Source organism: Mastomys coucha, unplaced genomic scaffold (assembly GCF_008632895.1).
Source record: "Mastomys coucha isolate ucsf_1 unplaced genomic scaffold, UCSF_Mcou_1 pScaffold4, whole genome shotgun sequence".
Lineage (NCBI taxonomy): Eukaryota > Metazoa > Chordata > Mammalia > Rodentia > Muridae > Mastomys > Mastomys coucha.
The window spans coordinates 45196074-45208917 of NW_022196910.1; the positions used below are offsets into that span (position 1 = coordinate 45196074).

At 43.5% G+C, this 12844-nt stretch overlaps 1 long non-coding RNA gene across 2 annotated transcripts; it reads left to right on the top strand.

Moving 5' to 3' along the window:
* Positions 1-370: 370 nt before the first annotated feature.
* On the top strand, positions 371-11282 carry LOC116076354. Of its 2 annotated transcripts, none has more exons than XR_004112912.1 (3): positions 371-566; positions 5961-6303; positions 11223-11282. It is a non-coding gene; the product is annotated as an uncharacterized LOC116076354 (long non-coding RNA). The 2 variants fall into 2 exon arrangements; XR_004112911.1 differs by lacking the exon at positions 371-566 and adding an exon at positions 2100-2210.
* Positions 11283-12844: the final 1562 nt, after the last annotated feature.

The following is a 12844-nucleotide window of genomic DNA, read 5'->3' on the forward strand; positions in this document are numbered from 1 at the left end:
TCCACTCTCCACAATAGCCTCTCTGAAAAGTACTCCGCAGGAAGCATTAACTGCTCCTTAGTCATCTAGCCAATAGGTTCTGGCCTAAACACTTAATTAGACAGAAAGGATAATAATATCCTGGAACCGTCTGTTACCAATCCTGTTGTGGAAGCGAGACCTTGATAGTGACCGACCTAGACTCAGTACATATGCTGTAGTTAGCATGCAGGCAGAAGAACTCTAATTGGAGAACATAAAAGTCTTGTCGCAAGTTAACATCTGCCCAGACACAATTCCTGGAGCATTTGTGGTTTTGATCCTTATTTGAATGCCTTGTTCAGTTAATTCACTCAAAATATTTAACGAGCAGCATTCGGCTTGTTTTCTGATTGGGAAGTGATGGCATATTCATTGTTAAAAATTCTAGAACCCGGAGGCAAATGTAAAAGTGAAGCTCAGAATGAGCCTAAATCATGCAGCAGCTCTTTGCATTTGGTGCAGTTCTGCGTGTTTAGGCCTTCAGACTGTTCTCTTCTGCCAACAGCCTCTCTTGGAAGCAGGCGAGGAGCAGGGCACATTGAGAGGTAACAGCTGTGCAGCGGCTGCTTCGTCCAGGCAAGGGAGGGCTAGGCAAGGCAGGGTGGGGCCGGGGCAGGGCCAGGGCAGGAACAGGGAGGGTGGGCCGGGGCGGGACAGGTGTATTACTTCTGCCTCAGTCCTCCTCCCTTCTTCTTACACTCGTCAACTTTATTTTATTCTTATTTTCAAGTCCTGGTGGGTGACTGAGTTTTCTCTCTGTTAGTTAACACACAGTTCATTGTCGAACACTTCAGAGGCCAGTCATTTTGGGTAGTAGTGACAATGGTGATGGTCCCTCTGACACCTTGAGAGAGCTAGAGTAGAGGAACTCAGCTCTTCATTCCTGCCTTCTGTTCTTCCTTTCCTAGGTGATCTAAAATTTCAATAAGCTCTGCATCTTGAAGATGTCTTTCTTTAAGCACACCCCAAACCTACTCTGTACATTACTTTTCAATTGTGGTCATGTTTCTACGTCACAGTAAAACTGGGTTTTCTAAGAAAATATTTCTTAGGGGCTGGAGAGAAGGCTCAGCTATTAAAGGTGCTCGCTGCTCATTCTGAAGACTGAAATTCTGTTCCACAAAACCCATGTTGGATGGCTTTCAACTGCCTGTCATTTGAGCTCCAGGGGATCTAGTGCCCTCTTCTGGCCTCTGTGGGTACTTGCACACACATGCACACACACATATACATTCATATATATGCACATAAAAAAAAAAAAAAGAAAAGAAAGTAACTCTCCTACTTCCTCAACTGTTTTACAGTGAGGAAAACCTTTCTCATCCCACATGACTTTCTCTGAATTCCTTAGTTTTTTGTCTTTTATTTTGTTTTTGTTTTTTTGTTTTCTTTTGGACTACAGTTCTGTATTTGGTGCAACCATAACTCTATTATAAATATTTCCCCATCAAACACGAGCCAAGGTAAATGTTAGTGGCTGCTCAGTGTTTCATTACTACAAAGACTCTCAGTTGTCTGACCTTTCTCATAGGTGAAGTTTCACTGAGAAGGGTTGAGGCCATCAAGAGGACGAGTTGTTGAGATAATCTTCTTGGGCACTGTGTAAAGGTTGTCTTTCTATTATTTCAAATGTTGATTTCTGTCCAGCAGAGTGCTAAATACCATCTGGACTTTGGTTTTGTTAACTCTGGGAAAGAATCAGGTGCAGGAGATTCACCAGTCAGACATAGAGGAAGGAACAGGTGCTGGGACTCAAGGAGAGGTAATGGGCCATGTGGAAGAACTTAGATTAGAATAAATGGGTTAACAAATTTATATGAGCTAGTTGGGAAACAGCCTGAACAGGTATAAGCTTTCATAAGTAAATGTCATTCCTCGGGAGCTGGCCGTTCAGAGACAGTCCGGCGGTGACAAGCCAGTGATAGGATGGAGAGAAGACAAGGAGGGGTAGACACAAGGTACCAATAAGAAGATTCTAGAATTGGTTATTTGAAAAGGCAGAAGTCTAGGAAAACATTCCACATAGTGATGCAATGTTATAAAAATATCTCCCACATTCTAAGAGATTGGAACTTTTACTGAACCTCACAGTCAAGTTAAAAATACACCTTGAGGCCAATTAAGACTTAATCTGCTATCCTGCTGTGGGGTCCGCCTATTTGTGTGCAACCTGCCTTGAAGAGAAGAATGTAAGAACCAACCTTGCTTGCCTTGGATTTCCTACACAACCGGTTGTTATAACCTAAACTAAATGTGTATCTTTAATAATAAGCTATGTGCTCTTCTGTGCCCTGGACCCAGAATGATGTATGTGTATATGCTGTGGTGATCACTGGCTAAAAGCAGGCAATAGGCTGCTTCTATCAGTGTACAGCAAATGTCTACTGTAAATGTTGAGAGCCATCTGTGGCTCTGCTGTGCTTACGGGTCCCAGGATCAGAAAAGTTTCTTCCCTTGCAAAACTGTTAAGCTTTTCATAAAGGATCCCTTATCCTTTCCTGTGCCACGTTTTTCTGTACTATTTGATAAAAAACAAAGACCTTTGTTGGGGACAGACAGACATAGGGACAGTTAGACATAAGGCATCATTCAAGCAGGCCCAGAGACATACAATGGACAGGTAAGACAGTAACCACACACTTCAGACAGATGGAACACATAGGGAGAGAAGTGCAGTATTCACATTGGGCTCTCGCTTGGTCAAACTCTTCCCAAGATTGCATTGCTTAATGCGACACACACACTTTGGTGACTCTGAAGATGTCATTAACTTGTTTGCTGAAGCTGTTCTCCAAACTACAGTTCTATAGTCAGTGGCTTAGGTGAAAGCAGAGACTGAGATACTTGGTCAGAGGTCTGCCAGGTTTGATGGCAAGAAGCAAGCAGAGACGTGAAGCTTGTGAGTAGGGACCTTGGACCCATTTTGCTATCCTTGTGTGTGTGTTCCTGGGAATGGAACCCAGTGTCTCCTGTATGCTTACACGTGCTCTATCACTGAGCCACATCCCAGCCTCCATCAGAGCTTCTGATCATGGATGTGGCTTCTTTTTAAATGAGATTTCCATTCTTACTAGGCGAATTTAAAGCCAGTGGAGACTGTACGATATTTATCCATTTCCTTAAAACTGAACATTTAGGTCTTTCTATCTTCCTATTTTCAAAAATAATGCCAGGTTATGAATCTTTATACCTGAAGGTGTGCAAAGGTGGAAGTATTCAGTATGTCTTTTGAAAGTTATTGAGATGGATCGGCAACTTGTCTCTCTAAAGGCTGTTCACACACTTTCCTCAGTTGTAACCCAGTTCCGGTGTCCTTTAAGTTCACGTGGCCCACCCACAATGATCTTGACTTATTTTGTTATTTTAATTTATTTTGTTTTTATGCATATGAGCATTTTTCCTGCATGCCTGTCTGTACATCACATGCATGCCAGAAGAAGACCCTGAATCCCCCGGGACTGGAGTTATAGATGGTTGTGAGCACCGTGCCTGTGTTTGTTGAGAACTGTACCTGAATCCTTTGCCAGGGCAGCCAGTGCTCTTGACTGCTGAGCCATCTCTCCAGCCCCTCATGCTAGTCTCTCAATTAAAATCTGCCACTAGCATCTATGCATACTGTCTGGAATTTTTCTGAGCTGTGAGTTGGTTTGTTTGTTTTCGTTTTGACTATCACTTCAATGACAAAATCATCTTACAAAACAATTCAATGTATGTATGTTTACTGTTGAGATAGAGTTCCCACAACAAATCACTTCGCTGTTCTCCATGTGATATACCCTCGCAAGTCCATTCTCTGTTAATATAGTTTCTACAATTAGCTGGTCATGACCCATTAAACTAATGTAATAACTATTTTAAAAGCACCATTCCAAGTCAAGCTCTGGTCTACAACATGACTTCCAAGGTCTTGTATTTCTCTGTTCTCCTGTCTTAAGCTCCAGCATCTTTTCTGTTTCAGTCAGTTAACTTGATGGCCTATTTAAGGTTTGCTTGTATGCATTTCATCCATGGCCATCCTCCATGTCTTCAAGGCTCACCTTTAGTCATGGGCATCCAGACCCTGCAGTACCCCATCCGGTTCCTGGCCTAACATGGTCAGTCCACAGTTCCCACCTGACAGGGATGGGAAACTTCATACAGCATGAACGTTGTCTTCATATTGCACAAGCACTGAAGACTATCATTTAAAAAGGAAGATCTTGGGGCTAGAGAGATTACTCAGTGGTTAAGAACACTGACTGCTCTTCCAGAGGTCATGAGTTCAAATCCCAGCAACTACATGGTGACTCACAACCATCTGTAATGAGATCTGACACCCTTTTCTGGTGTGTCTTAAGACAGCTACAGCGTACTTACACATAATAATAAATAAATCTTAAAAAAAAAAAGGACTGCTTCAAGCCAGTGGTTCTCAACCTATGGGTCGAGACCCCTTGAGTGGGTTGTCATATATCAGATATCCTGCATATCGGATATTTACATTATGATTCATAACAGTAGCAAAATGACAGTTATGAAATAGCAATGAAAATAATTTAATGCTTGGGGGTCACCACCACACAAGGAACTGCATTAAAGGGTCGCAGTCTTAGGAAGGCTGAGGACCGCTGCTCTAAGCACAGCCAGGCAAAGCAGCTGTAGTTGATGCCTTCACTTCCCGCAGTCTCTGCTCTCCTTTCCACTCTCAAGAGGAGGAAGTCTCTGCCTTCCCCAGTGGTTGCACCTCAAATAGAACTGTAGTCCCCACGCTCTGGTTTAACGTTTCTTCTTATCTTCTACAGAGGATCTCATCTGCTTTGCTTGATGTTGTAGAATATAAAAGCCAGGGGTGATTTAGAGATTAGATATGGTGTAATGCTTTCATTTTATAGGGAGAAAAAGCATGCCAAAGAGACAATTAAGTGTTCTACAGTGACCTACATTATCTGTAACAAAGCTGGACTGGAAACTGGATCCTCATACTTGACCATTCCTCTTGGTTTGTGGTACTCTTCTCTTCTCTGCCTTATGATAAGCTACCCCAGAGGTGCTTTGTGTTATAATGCTGTTGTGTGGCTAGCTCCTGTGAAGTGACATATTCTCTCCTTATCTTAGTTAGGGTTCTATTGCTACAAAGAGATGCCATGACCATGGTGACTCTTATAAAGGAAAACATTTAATTGGGGCTGGGTTACAGGTCAGAAGTTTAGTATATTATCATAATATCAGGAAACATGGTGGCATGCAGGCAGATATGGAGCTGGAGAGTTCTACATCTAGATCCACAAGTATCATGGGGAGAGAGTGATTTTGGGCCTGGCTTCTGAAACCTCCAAGCCCATCCTCTGTGACCCACTTCCTCCAACAAACCCATACCTCCAATACTGCCTGAGCCTATGCGGCCATTTTCATTCAAACCACCACACACTTGGCGGAGTCTCAAGGGGATGAGGAAGCTCAGACTGTCATAGGGCTTGGGAGACTCCTTTCTGAGGTTATAAAACAGTAAACATTTGCCAGGCGTGAGGAGAGATTTGGCATGGCTGCCTGCAAGCTTCCTTAGGATCTCTGGGAATGCAACTTTGTGAGTCCTCATGAATACTTTTGGTTATGCAGCAACCTGCAATCATCCATAATCCTGTATGTACACAGTCTGTCACTCCTGTAAGAAACCTCAATAAGGCCAGGCATGGTAGCCTTTAATCTCAGCACTCATGAGGCAGAAGAAAGAGGATTTCTGTGAATTTAAGGCCAGCCTGGTCTACAGAATGAGTTCCAGGTCAGTAAAAGATCCATAGTGAGATCTTGTCTCAAGAAACCAATGATAAATAAATAAATAATAAAAAACAAATACCCCAAAAGTCCTTGGTTCACAAACACTGACTTAGATGAGTAGTTTCTTTGGTCTGTTATTGGTGCCCTATCTGGGGTAAAGAGACATTTGTTCATGTTTCCCCTAGGAAAGGCCACACACCACCATTGGTGCCTGAAGAGGGACAGAGCTAAAGATGGGTGAGGAGAAGTTACAAGTCCCTGGGAGTCGATAAAGAGTTCAAATAAGGCTGATACATCTGAAGGCGGAGCACACCCAGGGGCATATCCAATATGGCTACCTCTCCCCATGCAGTATGGGATTGGATGCCTCTTTGCAGTAGCAGTTGTATGCACCGTGATATTGCTGATAAGTCATGTGATCAAGGTTGAGCCATCTGGAGGTTGAGCTATAAGACTCTGAAAAGCCTTAGTTACTGGGACCATCCCTCCCCAGAAGTGAACAACTTGGAGCTGGGGATCGATGCAAAAGTAAGAAGAATTTATTGTTCCATTGTGCTGGGGTCGTCCTGCACCAAAGGAGAGGAGCCGATCCTGAACAGCTCTTTTGGCCAGTTTTTATACAGTTTTCAAGGGTAGAATAGAGCAACGCCACTAGGCACAATGTGATTGGCAGAGTAGTTCAACTTTTAAACTGATTGGTCTTTAGAGAATGAGGTAGCAAGGGGCTCCCTTATTTGAAGGTGGCCAATAGTCAGTCTGCTCCCAGGAATGTGTTTGCATGCTCTGGGCTTCCCTCACCTGCGGGTGGCTGGTGGTTTACCCTGTGGTCTTTCTGAGGAACATAACTAGCTTCTCCCTTCCAGAGGGGAGGGGTGCCTACAGGCTCCAAGACCTCTCTCTTCCAGGAGGGGAGGGATCTGGTGGAATTTTCCAAAGGTCCTGAGTTGACCTCTTCAGAGCATCTTCATGGTAATACCAGGGTGGGCACCTTCCTATGTGTGGCACATGATGGCACGTGTCCTTGATGAACGTGGTATAGTGTTTGAGTGTGGAGATGCACCCGGTGGCTGATGGACTCCAGAATGTACTATGTTTGTTGAAAGCAGTATCAGATAGAATGGAGTCAGATGCAGCTGTGGTCACAGTTGCGTGGCCTTTGCTGTGGGTACAAGGCATACCAGAACATATAACTGAGGCGTGGCTGTCTGCTCCGAAAGAACACACTCTTGTAAGTTAGAGTAAAAAGGAATCACAAGATGAAGATAAACAGATGACAGCCTTTGGCTCTCCTTTTGCTTGACAGGAAAAAGCAGCAACAAGAGAGGAAGAGGTAAAGGCACAGTTGGCTTTTCTTGTAGTGTGTAGCGTTCAAGAGAAAGAGAACCCAAACTGAGTATGTGCTAAAAGCCCTTCTTGGGGACCGCCCCCGCCAAACTTGGAGTCTATGAGAAGAATCAGATAGCAAGGAGGAAAAGAGAGAGAGAGGCAGAAATAATAGCGGACACCTACAGGCCTGACATTTACCACAGAGGAAGAGAAAAATCCTGTGACTCAGCATGTAGGCAGGAGGTTTACTGGTGACTCAGAACAGGAAACTGATAATCAGGGCATGTTTCTGCCTCTGTCCCTCATAGCCTAGTTCATGAGGCTGTGAGACATACATAGCAAAGGGGAGGAGAGGGCTCCCAGGGTTGCAGAAGCAGAGACGTTGAGTAATATAAGTATTCGCCCATGCTTGAGACAAGGGCTACACAAAGCAAGGTGACATGAGGGGACAAGTCCCTGCATGCAAGCCACTGGCTCAGTTTCCTGTGTATATCAGGGACATAAAGACAACAGAGCAGTGGTTCTCAACTTTCCTGATGCCCCGACCCTGTCATACAGTTCCTCATGCGGTGGTGACCCCCAACCATAAAATGGTTTTCATTACTACTTCACAACTGTTATGACTATTGCTATTGTTATGGATCTTAATGTAAACATCTGTGATTTCTGATGGTTTTAAGTGACCCCATGAAAGGGTTGTTTGATCTTCAAGGGGTCGTGACTCACAGGTTGAGAACCACTACAATAGAGTGATATCTGGTATTAGTGGGAGAAATGGGTGTTTTAAAAGGAAATGTTTGAGACCCAGTGAACCAGGCCTGACAGATAGGACAGATTGGCTCACCAGAAAGTTAAAAAGTTGGCCCCTTAGATATGGCATAGGGATTTGCAGAGCACCGTGGGACGTGATCTTTATGAAGTAGGAGGCTCTGGATGATCTGGGTGGTCTGGGTGGCCTATAAGTCAGGCTCAGAAAGAGGGGGATACCAAGAAGAGAAAAGCAGACAAAGGGCTCTATCTGTGTCACTCAAAAGTGAATGCGACAAGATCTGTATGGAGCCCAAGAATCCAGGTTGGAAAAAAAAAAAAGGACAGAGAATCAGTCACTGCTTATGAGACTCTGGATAGCTTTCAACTATTAGCAACAGTTCACCAATGCGGTAAGACATAGAGCAAGTGACAGAGAAAGATGCAAAGGACTAAGTTTGGCTCACGGGTGTGCAATGATCCCTACAGCATGCTATGTTCATGATCTACCTGGGAGCAGAGATTGTTCATAATGAAGAGGAAGGCCCTTTGGGCAGCTGGGGGTGGCCAATGAAAACTTAGCAGCTGAGCCAGCCGCAGAGCTGCCCTGGAGACATTTATATCTGGAATCGAAGCCCACGCCTCCTTAAGTCCCAGTCCTGGCAGAGCAGTGCAGACCCAGCCCTGCTTTGTGTTTTGGAAGTGAGGAGATGCAGTGTGCCCTGGAAGGGATGAAGAAGCAGGGTGGCTGGTGGGAAATGATTACAGCTTAGAGAGAGTCAAACAAAATGGTACCCCTCTCCTTTGCCACACACACACACTGCACCTGTGTAGCTGAACCTACTGTTCTTTTGAGGAAAGATCCGATACAAGTGATGGGGTCAGCTTGTTGGACTTTGCTAGTGTCTGTCTGTCTCCCTGCAACCCCAATTCTTTCTCTCTTTCCATTGATCAGGCTGGTTTGAGGTTTACAGCGACCCTCCTGCTTCTATCTCCCAAGAGTTGAAACTGTAGGCACACACAGTGAGCTTAAGTCTTTCCACACATACTTTCATCTCCCAAACCCTTCCTCAATGCCAAAATACAAAAGCAAGGGCTGTTTGGTGGAATTTTTTGCTGTGATTTTTGGCAGTCCTCTATCTGCTCAGTATCTTTTGGCAGAGACAGGAATATTTATTTTCCTTTGGGGGAACTGTTGCCACTTGGTTCCACTCTGGTGGGGCTGGTAACCTAAATGGGCGCCACCCTGGAACCTGATCTCACTTGGCGACACAGAGACTAAAGAGAGTTCACTTATTCCAGTAGTAACACCAGAGACTGACACTTCTGATGACACAGGCTCAGAATCCTCGGAGAAAATCCTTCTAGTAAATTTCCGTTTCATCAAGTTAGTCAATGTAGACCAGCAACCTTATATTTTCTTTTGTTGCTGTGATAAATACCCTGACCAAAGCTGCTCAGGGAAAGAGAAGGTGTCATTATGTTAACGGTTCTGGGAGAAGCATGTCATGCAAATGAAGAAACCTAAGGCCACATGCTCACATTGTATCTGCAGACAAGAAGCAGAGAGCTACAAATGCTCCTGCACAACTCTTTTTAATGCTGTCTTGGGTCTTGGACATGAGCAGTGCTGCGCACATTCAGGGCGGATCTTCTCACTTCAGTTAGTTTAATTTCAATAATGCTTCACGGACTTGCTCAGGGGCCACCCTGATCCAGATGGTCTCTCACAGGAATGCCCAGAGACTTGTGTCCTAGGTAGTCAAGGACTTGTCGAATCGGTAATATTAATCACCAACCTTAATTGACATGATGAGCAGTCTTACTTGGGAGTTTTAATCAATTATTCTCATAAAGACTATATAATAAGGAGCATGCCAATAAATATTGATTCATTAGTACCAGGCATGATGGAGGCAGAGATGGGCAGGTCTCTGTGAGTTTGAGGCCAGCCTGGTCTACAGAGTGAGCCAGGACAGCCAGGGCTACACAGAAAAACCCTACCTGGAAAAACCAATATGAACCAATATATATTCATATATACACACACATATACATATATATCATATATGTTATATATACACATCATATACATATACACACATATATATGTATATATGCTAATGTATATTCACATATATATGTGGATAAATAAATTTACCACAGGGTGCCAAGTAAGATGCCAGGGACTGTCATGCAGGGTATCTATTCTTCACAGCTATACAAGTAGAAATGAACAGCTGTTTTACTTTGGATTGAAATACCAGGCACGTCAGCCTTTCCAGGCAGCTATAATAGTGTTCCATAGAGCAGGCAACTGACAGACATCAGAAAGTCATTCCTTACTCCCGAAGCCTAGAAGTCCCGAGACGAAGGACACTGATCTGGTGCAGCCCTGGTCTCTGGGCATGGGTAGTAGCTAACTCAGCTCTCCAGGGTCATGTTTCTTAGATACTAATACATTCAGGGTGGCTCTGCTCTCAGGGACTTACCACCTTCCAGAGACCCCACCTCCAAACACCACCACACACAGGCAGTAGCCTTCGATGGGCAAGGTCTGGCAGCAGAGACATTCTACACATTGTACTAAGGGTAGGTAAACTGACCAATCTCATATAGTTTGTAATTGGAAAAACTAGGAATTGAATCCACTGAAAATCCGGTGGTTTTTCAGTACGTCCGTTAGTTCCTCCTTTCCCCACCCTGGCTGTAATATTTTTGTTGGGAATCTAAAGGTATTGAATAAAGCTAAATATGTTCTTTAGATAACAAATTATCTTTTGTTCAGAAGATTTAGGATATGCATATATGAATATATGCTATTTATTTACATATAACATATGTACTTTATATGCATTTACATATAACATATATCTAGGATATTTTCAGTCAGTATCATAGGAAGTATACAGCTGATCCGTTATAGAGTCCCAAAAGATTTATGGAGTCATAGTGCTTGGTAACCATAGATATTAATCAATTCAGCTTTCTAGTCTTACTGCTAAGAAACTGCAATCCAACAGATGTCTATATTGTCAAGCCATACTGAAGTTACTATGTGTGGATAATGAGGTTTAGATCCAAACCAATTTAGCTTAGTCACAAGACAGGTGGGACAGATAATTTACATAGCTCAATTAAGATCTTCCAGCCAAAGGGAGCCTCCAGGTTTCATATAACAATATATTCATCTGCCTCTGGCTCACAATCTCAGTACACCTCCTCTTTTTCTTTACAACCCACAGAGAAGGTTTTTCAATCGCTTCCTTTGTGAAGCCCTGAGCGACTGTCGCACTTCAACCTAATGACACTTTTACATGCAAATGTCGAGCATTTTAGATGTCTGTTTAAAAACTAATCTATTCTATTTAAAGGCATTTCAAATTGTTATTTGGAAACCAGAAGCCACCTTCCAAGCAAGCTGAACCACTCCAGGGTGAAGAAGGGGGTGTATTATATGACTCTGGGTATGTTTTCATAGTTAGAAATAATGCAAGACGTGGGCTTCCAAAAAGAATACATTTTGTGAAAGGTGGCTAAGTGACTGGAATGTTTTCTTTAACTGAGAGGAGAGTGGTTACTGGGGTTTCCTCAACAGTGAGAGCTTGTTAGCTTCAGCTTGGGGTCTTCCACAGTGGAGTTCAACACAGCAAATGTTTATTTATTTGTTTGTTTGTTTGGACAGGGTTTCTCTGTGTAGTCCTGTCTGTCCTGGAACTTGCTCTGAAGACCAGAGGCTATCCTGGAACTCACAGAGCTCTGCCTGCCTCTGCCTCTCTGCCTGCCTCTCTGCCTGCCTCTCTGCCTGCCTCTCTGCCTGCCTCTCTGCCTGCCTCTCTCTCTGCCTGCCTCTCTCTCTGCCTGCCTCTCTCTCTGCCTGCCTCTGCCTGCCTCTCTGCCTGCCTCTGCCTTAGGCATGCTGGGATTAAAGGTGTGGACCACCCCACTAGCTAACATAGCAAATATTTATTGAATGTTTCTTGTATGTGATCTTTGAACTAAGATCTTGGAGAATGAAGCTGCATTCGGCATTTGTGAGGGACTAGTTGCAGGACATTTCACGATCCTCCAAATCTATGAATGCTCAAAACTTTGATATAAACCGATGTTTCCATATAGTCCTTGTAATTCTCCTGTATAGTTTAAACATCCCCCAAATAAGTATAATACATAGCACACTGTAAATCATTGTTATGCCGATAGTTTGGGGTAGTGATATAAAAGAAAAAAATTATCCCATACCTGGTCAGTATAATTTCTTTCAAACATTTTCATTCCACAGTTCTTTGTATCTTCTTATGCCTTCCAAAGCATCCTAGGCTGAAATGTTTGAGCTGTGTGTTATTCTCCATTTGCCTTTATCAATACATTTGATGTCTGTTTTGGTTTAGCCCTGGATGCTGGAGACTATGACTATGGTCACGTGTATGTGTGTGTGTGTGTGTGTGTGAGCTCGTGTGTAGGGGGGAATGCCCAGGGTGGAGGAGTGGGATGGTGACTAGGGACTAGGCTCCACTGCCTCACGCTCTCCCTAGGTGCATGCTAGGCAATGGCTGCTGCATTCCTTTTAGATCTAGAATTCACTGCAGGGATCTCTTTCAAAACGACAACTCCCATAGTGCTTTATTGATAGCTCAGGCCTGAGGCTGGGGATGCAGAGGCCCTTCCCTCATCCATGTTACTCCCTATGCCCGCCCACACTTCTGGAAACAGCCTCTTCATTTAACTTCCTTCTATTAAACTCTTTCAATGAGCTATGTACTTCTGCTCAGGGCTCCTGACAAACTCAGCCTGAGTCTAATCAGGCTTGTCTTTTAACTACACGCTCAAACTAAAAAAACAAGTTAAAAATGCCTTGGGGTAAAACCCAAATGGTCCAGAATTTGGGATTTTTGGCTGGTGTGTTGTTTTCAAAGATCATCATGATTATAAATAAATAAATAAATAAAACATTAATAAATAAATGCACAAAATTCTTCTAGATTAAAATAAGCTA